We start from the raw sequence: 15,405 nt of genomic DNA, 5'->3' as shown, positions 1-15,405 counted from the left end.
CCAACAACATTGTATTATATACTTCAAACTTGCTAAGAGAGAAACGTTAAATATTCTCACAACAAAAAAAGAAATGATCATTATGTGACATGATTGAGGTATAAACTAATGCATTGTAGTAATCATATTGTGATATACCAATGTATCGAATTAACATATGGTACATCTTAAACTTATACAATGTTATATGTCAATTATATCTCAATTTAAATAAAATAAAATTGTATGAGAATGAAAAAGCTAGTCTATGAGCCATTCCAGGACAAAAGGTAATTATTCATTAATTATCACTTAGTTTGGATCAAGAGAATTATTTCTAAATCTGATTTTATTTATTGCTTTGGCTATCCCCCAAATTAAATCCAAAGACAAATAATGAGCATAGTAAAATAATGTGAAGTTAAGTTTTAAGGGCAATTTCCGTAAGAAAGTCCTAGAAATGAGTTGAGAAATGAAGCAGCTCTAGAAGTATCGGTCTTCTAAGGTGGGCCCTGGAAGAATTTCTGAGGATGAATAAGCCCTTGAGAACCTGCTTAGCAAACAAGACCATAGTATTAGTCCCTCAGTGATAGTTCTTTCATCCAGATTTACACTGTGGTTTAACTTCCTCTGCATCAGTTCCGACCTTCCAACATGTCTGTAGACTGTGATGTCCTCCAGCATTTTCAGAATCCTCCAAAAGTTCAGGGTAGTTCTAAGGATATAATAAGGTCACTATATTCATATGTTGGCAGATTTTTTATACACTTCTTTATCAATTTTTGGATCAACTAAATAAATTTAGATAAATATATTTGGTTTAGTCCATTCAAATCCAATCTTGATTTGAAAATAGATCCATTTTTGTCAGTTAAATGAACTTAGTCATCTGCTTAAAATAATTAGTATGAATTCTTTTTAAATCAGAGGGAGGGAGTTCCTGTTGTGGCGCAGCAGAAGCAAATCCGACTAGGAACCATGAGGTTGTGTGTTTGATCCCGGGCCTCACTCAGTGGGTTAAGGATCTGGAGTTGCCACGAGCTGTGGTATAGGTTGCAGACATGGCTTGGATCTGGCATTGCTGTGGCTGTGGTGTAGGCCAGTGGCTACAGCTCCAATTCAACCCCTAGTGTGGGAACCTCCATATGCCATGGGTGTGGCCCTAAAAAAAAAAGTAAAAAAAAACCAAACAAACCAAAAACACCCAGAGTGAAAATGTAGACAAAATTCCTATATCTGGATAGAATCTTCCCATTTCTTTGGGTACTTTCAACCACTTCTATTTGCTATATTTCACCCTGTTTCAGTACCAAAAAGTAGGCTGACCTGCCTTATGTAAATGACATGCTGAAGAAACACATTGTATTTTAAAAAATTCTGTTAGGCATAAATCTGTTACTTTACATAATGCCAGTTACAAAAGGCTAAATTAAAATTCATATATGTTGTTTTATATACGGTTGGACTATATAATATACTGCCAAAGAGTTGGAAAGAAATGGACCTGAACATGAAATAACTTAGTGCTATTTTTGATATCGCATACTCCAGACATATGTAGTTAAACCACAAGTGTCAAGATTTCAATCAAGTGTTATGTATTGGATATAGCATCATGTGGACAGATTCTCTGTCTGTTGAGGATTTCAGGCATTAATCAAGAACATGATATTTATCTATATAACTATTGTCTTAGTGAGTTCAGGCTACTATAGCAAAATATCATGGACAGAGTGGCTTATAAACAACCAAAATTTATTTCTTAGAGTTCTGGAGGTTGGGACGTTCAAGATCAAGGTGCAGTCAGAATTGGTGTCTGGTAGGGTCCAATTTCCTGGTACGTAGTCTTCTTACTGTGTCCTCACACATCAGAAAGGGCAAGGGAGCTCCTTTGGGTCTCATTCATAAGGGCATGAATCTCATTCTGAGAGTAGAAACATAATCACTTCCCACGATGGTGATTAGGTTTCAACATAATTTTGGAAAAACACAAATATTCAGTCTATAGCAGGTGGCAAATGTTTGCTTTGCAGCACCAGCTTTGTGCAAGGTACTGTGCTAATTTGTGAAAGCATTCTTTTTTTTTTTTTTTTTTTTTTGTCTTTTTACCATTTCTTGGGCTGCTCCTGCGGCATATGGAGGTTCCCAGGCCAGGGGTCTAATCGGAGCTGTAGCTGCCAGCCTACGCCAGAGCCATAGCAACACAGGATCCGAGCTGCGTCTGCGACCTACACCACAGCTCACAGCAACGCCAGATCATTAACCCACTGAGCAAGGGCAGGGATAGAACCTGCAACCTCATGGTTCCTAGTCAGATTCGTTAACTACTGTGCCATGATGGGAACTCCTGTGAAAGCATTCTTATACGGTGTTGGCTTGAATAATCTCTAACGTGTTTTCCCAGTTTAAGATCCATGATGTGAGATGAGCTCAAAACAAAATTCTATCAGAATGAGTTAAAGTAGATTTTTTTTTAAAAAAATAAACATTTATTGAACATTGACTTTTGCCTGTAACTCCTGATACACCACTTCATTCTAGCGGATGCTATGAGGCACTGCCTAAATGCCCATTCAGGACTGGTGTATTCATTTCCCAACTGCCAGGAATGTTGTCAACTATTCTGGAAGCTGCTTCCTTCTCTAGAAATGGTCCTTGACCAAAAAGACTGCTCCACTCAAGTATATACCTCCTTCTTTGGGGAACTCAATCCAATAGTTAGACAAAGACCTGCCTCCTTGGCCTCACTTCAGGATAACTGAAGGCCTTTCCTATTGTTGTAGGGCTCCTTTTGGATCAGCTATGGCCTCTTTGCATCTCATTTCAACTTCTCCCTCTGTCCTATACTGCCTCCTTCACATCTTGATGAGTGGTGTTGCTGGTACATGATCCAATTAGCCTCCAGCATTGATCAGCCTCAAAGTCTTTTCCAGGGAACCTGACCTAAGACCCTCATTTAGAATTAAGCATATATTGTGCTGTCTTATGGCAAGTCAGGCACTTTTTAAAAAATAGGTGGAATGAAGATAATAGTTCAGCAGGAAAAAGCTTCTCAAGGAGAGTGGGCTAAAACTCACTGGGCAGTAAAAATGGAGTTGTTAAACAGCAACATCCCAAACATGTGCAGAAAGTTCCAGTTTCCAGAGGGTGCACCATTTGGCTCCAACCTAGTTTGAAAGTGACTTTCTCTCCCAAAATGAATAGAGATTAATGGAGCTCCCCAGTTTCATAGAGAAAGCGAATATAGAAGTCAATAAATCAAAATGACTATACTACCTAAGGCAAGCTACAGATTCAATGCAATCCTATCAAATTACCAAGGACATTTTTCACAGAACTTGAACAAAATATTGTAAAGTTTGTTTGGAAGCACAAAAGACCCAGAATAGCCAAAGACATCCTGAAAAAGAAAAATGGAGCTGGAGGAATCAGGCTCCCGACTTCAGACTATACTACAAAGCAACAGTCATCAAAACTGCATGGTACTGGCACAAAGACAGAACTTTGCAGAAGAGGTGCTGACTCACAGACATTGAAAAATTTATGGTCTCCAGAGGAGACAGTTTGGGGGTGGGGGGATGTGCCTGGGCTGTGGGATGGAAATCCTGTGAAATCAGATTGTTATGATCATTATACAACTACAGATGTGATAAATTCATTTGAGTAATAAAAAAAATGGAAAAAAAAAAGAAGTCAGTAAAGAGACAACTCAGATGACTGAGGCTGAAAATGCAGAACTATCCAAGAAGAAGTTTCTAGAGGACATTTCTGGGCAAAAAAAAAAAATGAAGTAGTGGTAGGTATTTTGCAGAAGCAACATCTCTAGGGACTACAGATGTTATCTTAACAGTGAGTTATCAGTAACTGTACAGTAGAGACTGGGAATAAGGACAACTACACAGTAAAAAGCTCTCAAACTGTTTGAACACAAGCAGTTTGGGGCAGATCAAAGGGGCCCACAGAACTTAAATAATACAGACAGACCAGCTATCTCTCTTTTTTAAAGTAAGTCAGAAACAATCCCATTTTATCACCTTTAGATGAGAGATTCTTTGCTCCTTTGAAGGGAAGTATTTGACATTAGTGTTAGACAAACCCCTCTTTATACACGAACTCAATAAATGAAATATTATCTTCATCTTTCTGTTGTCTCTAAGTCCCATGTCATGGAACTTTTCTAGACATCTCTATGGGGAAACATTTGAATTCACATACCCTTCACCAAGACTCTGGTATCTTTCAATAACCTTGCCTTTAACTGATGTTACTTCTGTCTGAGGTCACTCTTCACGGCATTTTCATGGCTCTTTCTTTGTTCACTGATTACCTCCTGTTTTGCATGAGACACTACAAGGCAGAAGAAAGATACCCTTCTGGTGCTCCCATTCAACTGCCCCATGGTTTATAGCAAGACATTCCACCACTAAGCTTCAGTTTCTTTGTCTAATCTGAGTAATATAGATCAGTTTTACCCTCACCATAGTGGAAATATTATGGTATTCCGTGCTGTCCAATATGGCAGCTATAATCCATATATATCTATTGAATGCTTGAAATGTGGCTAATGCAACTGAGAAACTTAATCTTAAGTTTTATTTAATCTAATTAATTTATATGTAAATGTAAATATTCATGTGTGGCTTGTGGCTACGTCATATACAGCACAGACCTCCGTTAACATTTAGGTGCTAAAATTTTATATTGCATTTATTCCAAAAAGTTTGGAGATTTTGCCATTGGTACAAATAGTTACGAAATTCAATGGCTTATGTCAGGTAAATACTTGTTATATCACCTATACTCTGTGTTTTGTTTTGTTTTTCTTTTTAGGACCACATCTGCAGCATATGGAACTTCTCGGGCTATAAGTTGGAAGGCCTACGCCATAGCCACAGCAACACCAGATCCAAGGTGCATTTGCAACATATGCCACAGCTTTGGCAATGCTGGATCTTTAACCCATTGAGCAAGATCAGGGATTGAATCCACATCCTCATGGACACGATTTTAGCTTCCTAACCTGAGCCACAACGGAAACTCCATCATCTATATTCTTGATATTGTTTTGTTAACAATTAAGTCTTCTTATAACTTAAAACAGAAGTTGGCAAACTAAGGTCTTTAGGCAAATCTAGACTGCTGGCAGTTTTTGTGAAAAAAAAAAAAAAAGAAAAAAGAAAAACCTAACAGTTGTATTGGAACTATGTCATGCTATTTGTTCCAGTATTGTCTGCTACTGGCAGAATGGAGTAGCGTAACAGAAACTAAATGGCTGGCAATGCTGAAAATACTTCTATATGGATTTTACAGAAAAAATTATCTGTCTACTGCTGATTTAGAATAAGGTAAATTTGCTTTCATTGTATGCTATAATAATGAAATGTTGATTCTTTCTATAATTTTACTCTTTTTTGAAGGATAAGACTTCTGTACGAGAATGTTGAGTGTCAATTCTTTTTCTTCTTATTTTGATACCGATTAAAAGTCATTGGCTTAATGGTTTAGTTCTTCTCCCTGCCTTGTTTTAAATGTTGACTGTCTGATAATTTGTCTTAGGTGGTGGCTGTCCTAGTAAGTTGACCAAGTATTGCAGTAGCCTATTAGTGATTTCGGTGAACTTCAAAATCCTTTCAGGTAATTTTCTCTTTTTTTATAGGAATATCAAATTCAAGTCATTGATTTTCAATATTTTTTAAGATGGGTTCATTCACAGAGAAAACTAAATACAAAATACAAATATGATATCAGTCTCTCATTAGTAGCAAGGTTGAGCCTTGCATAATAGATTTATCTACCCCCACATCATTATGTTTTTCAATCCAAAATCATAATATCTGGTGGCTACTTCAAGGAAGGGCATATTGTTATTGACCTATCAATTGACAAGCCAATATCTAAGATGTATTAATATATTTTATTAACTCTTTCATATACATATTATATATGATATACTTAATAATATTTAAGATAATATCTAAGGTGTTTTTTTTAGAAGTTGGAAATTATCTGTGCTAACAATTTGGTTTTCAGTTTTATGACTGCAATTTCTATTTGTTTTTCACAGTACTGAAAGTTCATTAATCACCCTTTGGAACATATGAGTTCATATGTATGTGGTTCGGCTTTCTGCTGGACTTAACAAGCACAGCCTAATCCCAGGGGAGACACTGCCTCCAGTAAAAGCAAAGAGAGGCCCAAAGACAAAGTGCTAAATAATTGGGAACACAAAGGGGCCTCTAATTTATTGATAGTAGGATATTTCATTTAACATCATGGCCATAGTTTTTGGTCATATTGTTCCTTTTCCTGTTTAAAAAGCGTGGCATTTTCTTTTGAAAAACAACTGGCCTAAAACAGCTTGCAAACAATATGATGTTGCAACTCCAATTTCCTTGGCTTTCATAAGGGCTCTATGCTGGGGTGAAAACTGGGTTCTTCAGCATAATAATTACAGCTTATAACAAATCCTATAATATCTTATTGAAAACTAGAAATATGATAGGGCATAAATATAATTCCGACTATGTGCCTTAATCAGTTTGGGCTGCTATAAGAAGAATACTGTGGACTGGGTGGATTATGAGCCACCCACAGTTGTGGAGGCTGCGAAGTCCAAGATCAAGAATTGCTCTCTGGTGGGGAGTCACTTCCTGGTTGACAAATGGCAGCCTTCTTGCTGTGTCCTAACTTAGCAAAAGAGGTGAGGGAGTTCTCTGGGATCTCTTTTACAGGGGCATGAATCCCACCCATGAGGGCTCTGCCTTTGTGATCTAATCTCCTTCCAAATTCTTCACCTGCAAGTGTCATCACAGGGGGGATTCGATTTCAACATATGAATTTGGAGGGACAAAAACATTCAGTCTATGGCAGTTTCCAGTGATGCCAGGCACCTGTCAAATGGCAGTTTTGTCCGCTACCTCCTGCACCAAAATAATCTGTAGTGAGGTGGAAACCTTGGTGTGTGAGCAAGGGTTCTCATACTGCTTGTCCCAGCTCCACGAGTGGGCTGCACTGATGTGGCCGGATGCCTAGGTTGTTGGTGACAATCTGTCAGATGTTTTAATGGCTCTTTAACAACACATGTATTTATAGCATTGTGTAAGGATATAAATTCTTACTCGTTTCTCATTCTCCATCAACATAATTATAATCATACCTTTTAGGGGAAGAGCTGATTTGTCCATGGAAACACTCTGCAATGTGTCTATGAAAATATAAAGACCTTCACACTACCTATGACAACAAATTATTAGTCTTCAAACTACAAAAAAAAAAAAAACCAGAAACACTGAAAAATTTTTATGTTGAGTGAAATTGAAGACAAACCCATATCTATTCTCTAGAAACAATAGCACCTAATACTTTCTGAAACAAACACAGAAATTGAACTAACACAAAGTTTGGACAATAATAAATCCTTTCCAGTTTTCCTCTAGTGATTTGCCCACTAGCATGGACCTTCTGCCGGAAGCTCTTGAGTCTGGGCAGAACTAGAAGACCATTCTGTTCATTTCTGCAGGTGGGGCATTGACTGCAGAGCCATCTATTTGATCAAGGTGGGATGGTCTCTATGAGAGGACCCTAAAGGAAGTTGTTTACCGATCTAAGGTCATGAGGAAATGGCCCTCTAACACTCCCTGTCTGTGTCACTCTCAGCCACCGGGACTTGGATGGGCAGAGAAAGAATAAACCAGAAGGAAGTCACCCCTCTAGCAAGGATCTGGACCACTGACTTCCTTCGGATTTATTCCTTCTCTTCCTTCCCTCTTTGTTTGATTTATAAGACATATCCTCCTAACACTCTAATAGCTTCTTCTTCCTATGATTTTGCTTTCATTATTTCAATCTTCATTTTCTTTCTCGTGTAAGTCTTTTTTTTTAATATTTTTTTTTTATTTTCCCACTGTACAGCAAGGGGGTCAGGTTATCCTTACATGTATACATTGCAATTACAGTTTTTCCCCCACCCTTTCTTCTGTTGCAACATGAGTATCTAGACATAGTTCTCAATGCTATTCAGCAGGATCTCCTTGTAAATCTATTCTAAGTTGTGTATGATAAGCCCAAGCTCCCGATCCCTCCCACTCCCTCTCCCTCCCTATACAGATGGCCAACAAACACATGAAAAAATGCTCAACATCGCTGATTATAAGAGAAATGCAAATCAAAACAACCATGAGATACCACCTCACACCAGTCAGAATGGTCATCATTAATAAATCCACAAATAACAAGTGCTGGAGGGGCTGTGGAGAAAAGGGAACCCTCCTGCACTGCTGGTGGGAGTGTAAACTGGTACAGCCACTATGGAGAACAGTTTGGAGATACCTTAGAAATCTATACATAGAACTTCCATATGACCCCGCAATCCCACTCTTGGGCATCTATCCGGACAAAACTCTACTTAAAAGAGACACGTGCACCCGCATGTTCATTGCAGCACTATTCACAACAGCCAGGACATGGAAACAACCCAGATGTCCATCGACAGAGGATTGGATTCACGTAAGTCTTAATGATCTCTAACGGCTTCCTCTTCCTTGTTTTCCAGTCTTTGTAAAAGCAACAGGAAGGTCTTGCATCCAGTCGTCTATCCCCTGAAATGCTAAAAAAAGGACTAAATTTGGTCCTTTGATTATGCTTGACCATCAGAAGATTACAGACCTGGAGGAGGTACCACTGACCTGCACCTCAGCATCAGGCCATTGCTAGACTTCAGGAACTATGACTTGAAACATGTCAACCAAGTTTGCAATTGCATCTATTACAGTGATGTTGCATTTTACCTTTGCTTGCATGTGTTCTCCATGGGCTCTCTTTCACCATTACTCCTACCAACCACCCAGGGGAGAAATTTCTCTGAGCCCTGACCTTACCAACCAGCCTTTGGGTCACTTCTGTCCTGAGGATGTTGTATTGGGTGCCAGGAGTCACCAAGCCAAGTACAGAGGTGTGATGGGGGAAGATATTAACGGGGTCCCTGCATTTTTTTTTTCTTCTTCCCTGTTCTCCTATTTTTCTGACTTTTTCATTAAGTACTTATCAACTGTGACTTTATAAGCCATAGTGAATAATTTCTTGAATGAGGCTTGTAGATAAAAAGGAAAGAAGGGAGAAAGAAGAGAAAAAGGAAAAGGAGAGCAGGAATGTGACATTCTCTTTCCTATTGCAAGAACTCTTTGGTGCAAAACTCTCTTGTTAAAAAACTCTCTTGTTAATCTCCCCCCCCCACACACACATATTCTAAGTTGATGGGTTAATGAAAATTATTAAATATTTAGCTCCTTGATTAGTTGCTTTATCATGATTATTTTTAAAGATACTCAAGTCGTTGGTAAGGTTTTTAAGAAAATCTTTTAAAATCATCACCTCTAAAATTGAATATTCCAAAATACCTATCAGAAGCTTCAAATTAGAGTTCATTTGGTTTTTAATATTTTCCACATTTTTGCTCAGTTTGGCAGCACATATACTAAAATTGGAATGATACAGAGAAGATTAGCATGGCCCTTGCGCAAGGATGACATGCAAATTCGTGAAGTATTCCATATTGTTCATATGTGGCTTGGATGCCGAGTTGCTGTGGCTGGTGTAGGCCAGCAGCTACAGCTCCGATTCATTCCCTAGCCTGGAAACCTCCATATGCTGCAGGTTTGGCTCTAAAAAATATACGTGTGTGTGTGTGTGTGTGTGTGTGTGTGTGTGTGTGCATTTCTGCATTTTCTTTTAGATGGTATTCTTTATAGTAATCATTTTATTGACATCACCACACTGAGGTGAATCCCACTGTGTTGCAATGCCTGGGTCCCCTGGATCCCATCCAGCACCCTTAAGCTTCCACTCTGGGGTGAAGGTCAGGCACTATTTCAACAGTGCAGAATAGCACTGAGAGTAATTTTAGGCAGAAAATGAATGCTGCTTCATCTTGCTGCAGTTATAGCCAGACAGGAATCATTCATATTGGCCCTAAGCCAGGCATCCAAGTTGACTTGACAATCATGCTCAAATGCCAAGGAAACTTGTAAGCTCAGAAGTTCAGAAGCTTTGTTTCATAATTCCAAGCTTTCTAAATTGTTGGCAATCAGCTTCATAATCATTTATTCTGTTTACTAGCAGTGCCTTACAATAAATCCCTTCTTAATGAAGTTTAAAAGAAAAATATAAATGATGAGGAAAAAAAGAGTAAAGGGTGAGATTTGCTATTGACATTATTTGTGGGCCCATAAGCTAGCCTGTGTTTACCCCTTCTTTGTTAGACATTCTTCGACTATATTTTAGTTTCCCTAAACTTGAAGACCCTTTTCACAGCAGGGCCTTCTCCCAGTTTCCCACTATTTTTCTCTGGCTGAGTGTTTTTTTTTTTTTTTTTTTTTGGCTTTTTACTGCAGGGCCCATGGCATATGGAAGTTCCTAGGCTAGGGGTCAAATCGGAGCTACAGCTGCTGGCCTACACCACAGCTCAGGGCAACGCCTGATCCTTAACCCACTGAGTGAGGCCAGGGATTGAACCTGCAACCTTATGTTCCTAGTTTGATTTGTTTCCACTGTGCCAGGATGGGAACTCCTTTGGCTGGGTCTTAATTTGCTATTCATGTTACATTCCTTACATTCATCCTTTTTTTGTTTTTTCCTGCTTCACCCACAGCATATAGAAGTTCTCTGGGCCAAGGGAGCGGCAGCCTACACTGGAGCCTTAATCTGATGCACAACAGTGGGAATGCCAATGTTTCATTCTAAATGGACCTTTCTTAGAGAAGCATTCTATGGCCCCAGGACTCAGTTAGGGTTTTGCTGTTACATGCATCTATCATTATCATGATTATACATTCAATAGTGTCTTTAATTTATTCATGGCAGTAACCACATTACTTACCACAGAACCTGGGAGGTAATGACTCCTCAATAAATAGTTATTTATTGATTGGATAAATATTACTTAACAAAGAGAAGGGCCTGCATATAATGTTAATTTTCTTATTTTCATATTATGGAACATAAAAGTTACAACTAAATTTGAAGAATGAAATAGATTTTTCGAGTGGACAAGGAAACCCTTCTCTCTTCCTTTCTTATTTCTGTCTCTTTGTAAATAAACCAACTCGTAGTCCCATATCTCTTTGATATTCTGTAATTTCAAGTAAAGTAAAGGATATAATAAGACTCTTTTTGTAGAAATTGCTCAAATTTTCATAGAAAAATGAAAACTTTGTCTAAATAATCTTTTGCTGACTGCTATATGAACTGGTCCTTTTATGGTATTTTAAGATAAATGATTAGCTAAATTCCAGAGAGCTCACAAAATTGGAATTCAGCAGTAAAAACTTTAATTCTGAGTAGCCAGTTAGCTAGAAAATGCCTTGGTATAAATGAGTAGGTATAGGAGACTTTGGTCCAGTCTCAAAGTTTCCCAATTATTTTCACTGATAAAATGGAAAGCTTATTCATTCAACAAATATGTTTTTTATACCTTGTCTGTAACAACACTGAGCTGGGTGATAAAAAAAAAAGATGCAAAAGGAAAGAAATACATGAATAAATACACAAATTAGCCATAGAGGGAATAAGTGCCATAAACATTAAGAAAAAGTTGGAATCGGCATACACTGGAGGAGCAGTTTCCTAGGTGTGTTTTATGTTCTTAAAAGGGTTTCTACTTTTAAGAGAATTTGGAGAATGAAGCATATAAATTTCCTCTGTGGAGAGACACAGTGCATATAAACATAAAATCTCTGAAAATTCTCACAATCATTAAACCTTTAATTTTTAAAATTTTTTACTAAAGTATAGTTGATTTACAATATTGTGTCAATTTCTGCTGTGCAGCAAAGTGACCCAGTCATATACAGATATACATTCACCTTCTTATCTTCCATCATGCTCTGTCCCAAGAGATTGGACACAGTTCCCTGTGCTATACAATGGGACCTCATTGCTTATCCATTCTAAGTGTAATAGTTTGCATCTAGTAACCCAAACTCCCAGTCCATCTGTTTAATTTTATTTAATCAAATATTTCCCCAAATCTTCTAACCTCAGATCTATATCTTCCTCCTAAAAGAATCTATTAACATTCCAGTGTTCAAGAAACCTTGCAAATATTCCAAGAAAATACTGCTTCGAATCTTTGGGAAAAGCCTATGATTGAGCCCATAATGATCACAAGGGTATTTAGGAATCGGAGAGCAAACCGACCTGTCTGAGGTTCCTTATAAGGTAGAGGTTAGGATTGTCCAGGTGGAGTGGAAACTGATTCCACAGAACTGCTGAATGCTAGCCTAAGGCACTTGGAGATTCCTGGTAGGCAACCAGTTGCCTTCAGCATTTTCTAATCTGAGGGGATGTGGCGAGACAGAGCCTTTGATGAAGATGATGTTTCCAAGATGCCTATTAAGAAAGAGTTTTAGGAGTTCTCAGTGTAGCTCAGCAGCAACGAATCTGACTAGTATCAATGAGAACTCAGGTTTGATCCCTGGCCTTGCTCAGAGGGTCAAGGATCCAGTGCTGCTGTGAGCTGTGGTGTCGGTCGCAGACACAGCTCAGATCCCGTATTGCTGTGGCTGTGGTGTGGGCCCACAGCTATAGCTCCGATTCCACTCCTAGCCTGGGAACCCCCATATGCCACAGACGTGGCCCTAAAAAGACAAAAAGAAAAGAAAGAAAGAGTTTTAGATTAATTGTATGGGAAGAGTGGCATAGAAAAGAATCCTGAAACTCCTGTTCTAGCTGTTCAAGGGTGATTTCCCGGGCCAGCATCATAAAAATGAGAGAAGAGTTTGTGACCTCTGAAAAAGCAACATGTCTAGTCTTGAGGAGGAAGAGTGAGGAAAGAGGGTGAAACAAGTAGAAGTGGCCCTGTGTTGTGGCTTTCACAGAATTAAAATCCTATCGGCTGCTGGAGGAGAGACCTTACTCTGGAGTGTTGGAAAATGTGTAAGATGTGTGAGAGTGTGACAGATATGTGAATAGCAAACATAGAGGTCACAGCTGAAGTTGGGAGAAAAAGAGAGAGAGAGAAGCAAGAGTGAAAAATCAGCCACAGGAATGTCCACCACTGGTGATGAGTAGGGAGAGAGAGAAGGGGTAAGCCCATTTCATTCTACAGGTATTCATCAAACAATGATTATCTCAGGCACTATATTAGCTGCTGTGTACACAAAGATAAAACACAATGATTGTTTTCAAATGGCTCATAATTTGGCAGAATAAGAACATAAAGTCTACAATGATGGACCCTAACGTGTCGCATTGCCTAGTGTTCATCTCCTGGTGTAGCCGTCTCCACGGTGGAGCTGGGGTAGCCTTGAGATTTAACATTGACCAACAAAACTTGGTGAAAATGAAGTTGTGAACTTCTAAGGCTTGATTATAAGACATTTTTAGTTTTATCTTTTGCCATTTGAACACACCCTTTGGGAACCCAGACTCCATGTTCCAAGAAGCCCGGTCTTCATGGAGAGTATATATAGTGAATGACCAAAGCTCACTTGCTACATTCTCATCTAAACTTCAAGTGAAGCAAGCATCCTTTGCCAGCCTTCTCAGTCAAACATCTTGGATATCCTACACCAGCCAAGCTCTCAAATTATTGCAATCTCAGCCAACACCATGGGGGGAAGAAGAACTGCCCTGCTGAGCTGGGTCAACCCAAAGAACCGTAAGAGATGACTAAACTGTTGCTAGGTTTTGTTTGTTTGTTTTGTTTTCTTTTTTTTGGCAAGCTGGCAGCATGTGAAAGTTGCAGGGCCAGGTATCAGAACCCATACCACAGCACTGACCCAAGTGACAGCAGTGAAAACACTAGATCCTTAACTCACTGAGCCACCAGGGAACTCCCTAAATTATTGCCTTTTAAACCACTAAGTCTGGGGATGTTTTGTTATATAGTTATAGATAAATGAAATGATTAATAAAATAGTACAATACGGCTAGCTGTATTGAAGAATGGAGGAAGAGCTGATTAATTATGCAATGTTGGGCCAGGGAATCTTAGAACATGGAGAGAAAACACTGGAGAAGAGTTTAAAGAAAAAGCAGATATTTGCCAGAGAGACAGGAGGGGAAGGCATTCTAGAAAAATGGTAACAGCATAATAGGTACATTTGGCAAACTGCATAGGGTAAAAGGCAAGTGTCTAGGAAGGGTGAAAAGAATTGAATCTAAAAAGGTGGTTGAGTCCAATATCCTAAAAGCATTAGATGTAATAGGTATGAAATATATAGTGCCGGTAATGGAGCTATAAAAAAAACCTAAAGATAGAATCCAGAAGTTACAAGTTACACATTCATTCCACAAATACTTAACCTTATACCTGATGTTATGGGAAAGGTTGAAGATAGATAAAATGATAACAAACTGGCATGACTCATGACTTCATCAAGCTTGTAATATAGTCAGAGAAATGGGTCAAATAATTATGAAAGTAATGAAAAATTCTAAATTACAATGGAAGCTATGAAGTAAAGGACTGCAGTGCTGTAGAAGGACATCTAGATGAAGGAAACACATTCCTTTCATTGTCTTGATGTGATAAATCCTCAATAAATGGTGGCAGTGAGGCTGACAGAATGTAGAAAAAAAGAAATATTGGCGGCAAAGAGAACAATCGTGAAAATATGACCACAGTCCAGGGAAATAATGATAAGGGCCTGAGGTAAAGCCGTGGTAACAGAAATGTAGAGAAAGGAGACTAATATTTCACAAGCAGAGTTGGCCATTGTGGAAACTGATTTCCAGAGAAAAGGGGAAACACCACTGATGACAACTCCAGTTTTGAACTTGAATAAAAGAGTTTCTGTCTTAACAAAAAGAGCCTTACTAACAGAAATAGAAAACACACCGGCAATCTCACAAACGTAGAGGAAAGGTAATGAATTTTGGCTTGGGATCTTTGAACATGGGGTACTTTAGGATTTCCTATTGGCATTGCAGGATGCATTATTCCATTTATGCAAAATTCTAGTAAATGCAAAAAAATCTGTAGCAACAGAAAGCAGATCAGTGGTTACCTGGGGACAAGACATTAAAATTGTTGAAAGAGGCCCAATGAAGAAATTGCAGAAGGCATCAGAAAACATTTAGGGGTGATGGATGTGTTTATGGTCTTGACTGTATTTCAAACTCAGTGTATAGTTGAAATACATTCAGTTTTACAAAATTTTATAGAAATGATTTCTATATATATTTATAAATTTTATAAATTTTCTATATGCATTTCTAAATTTTATTTAAATGCTATCTCAGTAAAACTTTTCTATATAAAGAAATACTGCAAAGGGGAGTTCCCATCATGGCTCAGTGGTTAATGAATCAGATTAGGAACCATGAGGTTGTGGGTTCAATCCCTGGCCTTGGTCATTGGGTTAATGATCTGGCGTTGCTGTGAGCTGTGGTGTAGGTCACAGATGCGGCTCAGATCCTGCCTTGCTG

Source organism: Sus scrofa, chromosome 16 (genome assembly GCF_000003025.6).
Source record: "Sus scrofa isolate TJ Tabasco breed Duroc chromosome 16, Sscrofa11.1, whole genome shotgun sequence".
Classification (NCBI taxonomy): Eukaryota; Metazoa; Chordata; class Mammalia; order Artiodactyla; family Suidae; genus Sus; species Sus scrofa.
The sequence above is the reverse complement of the archived record's forward strand: the minus strand, read 5'-3'. Positions refer to the sequence as shown.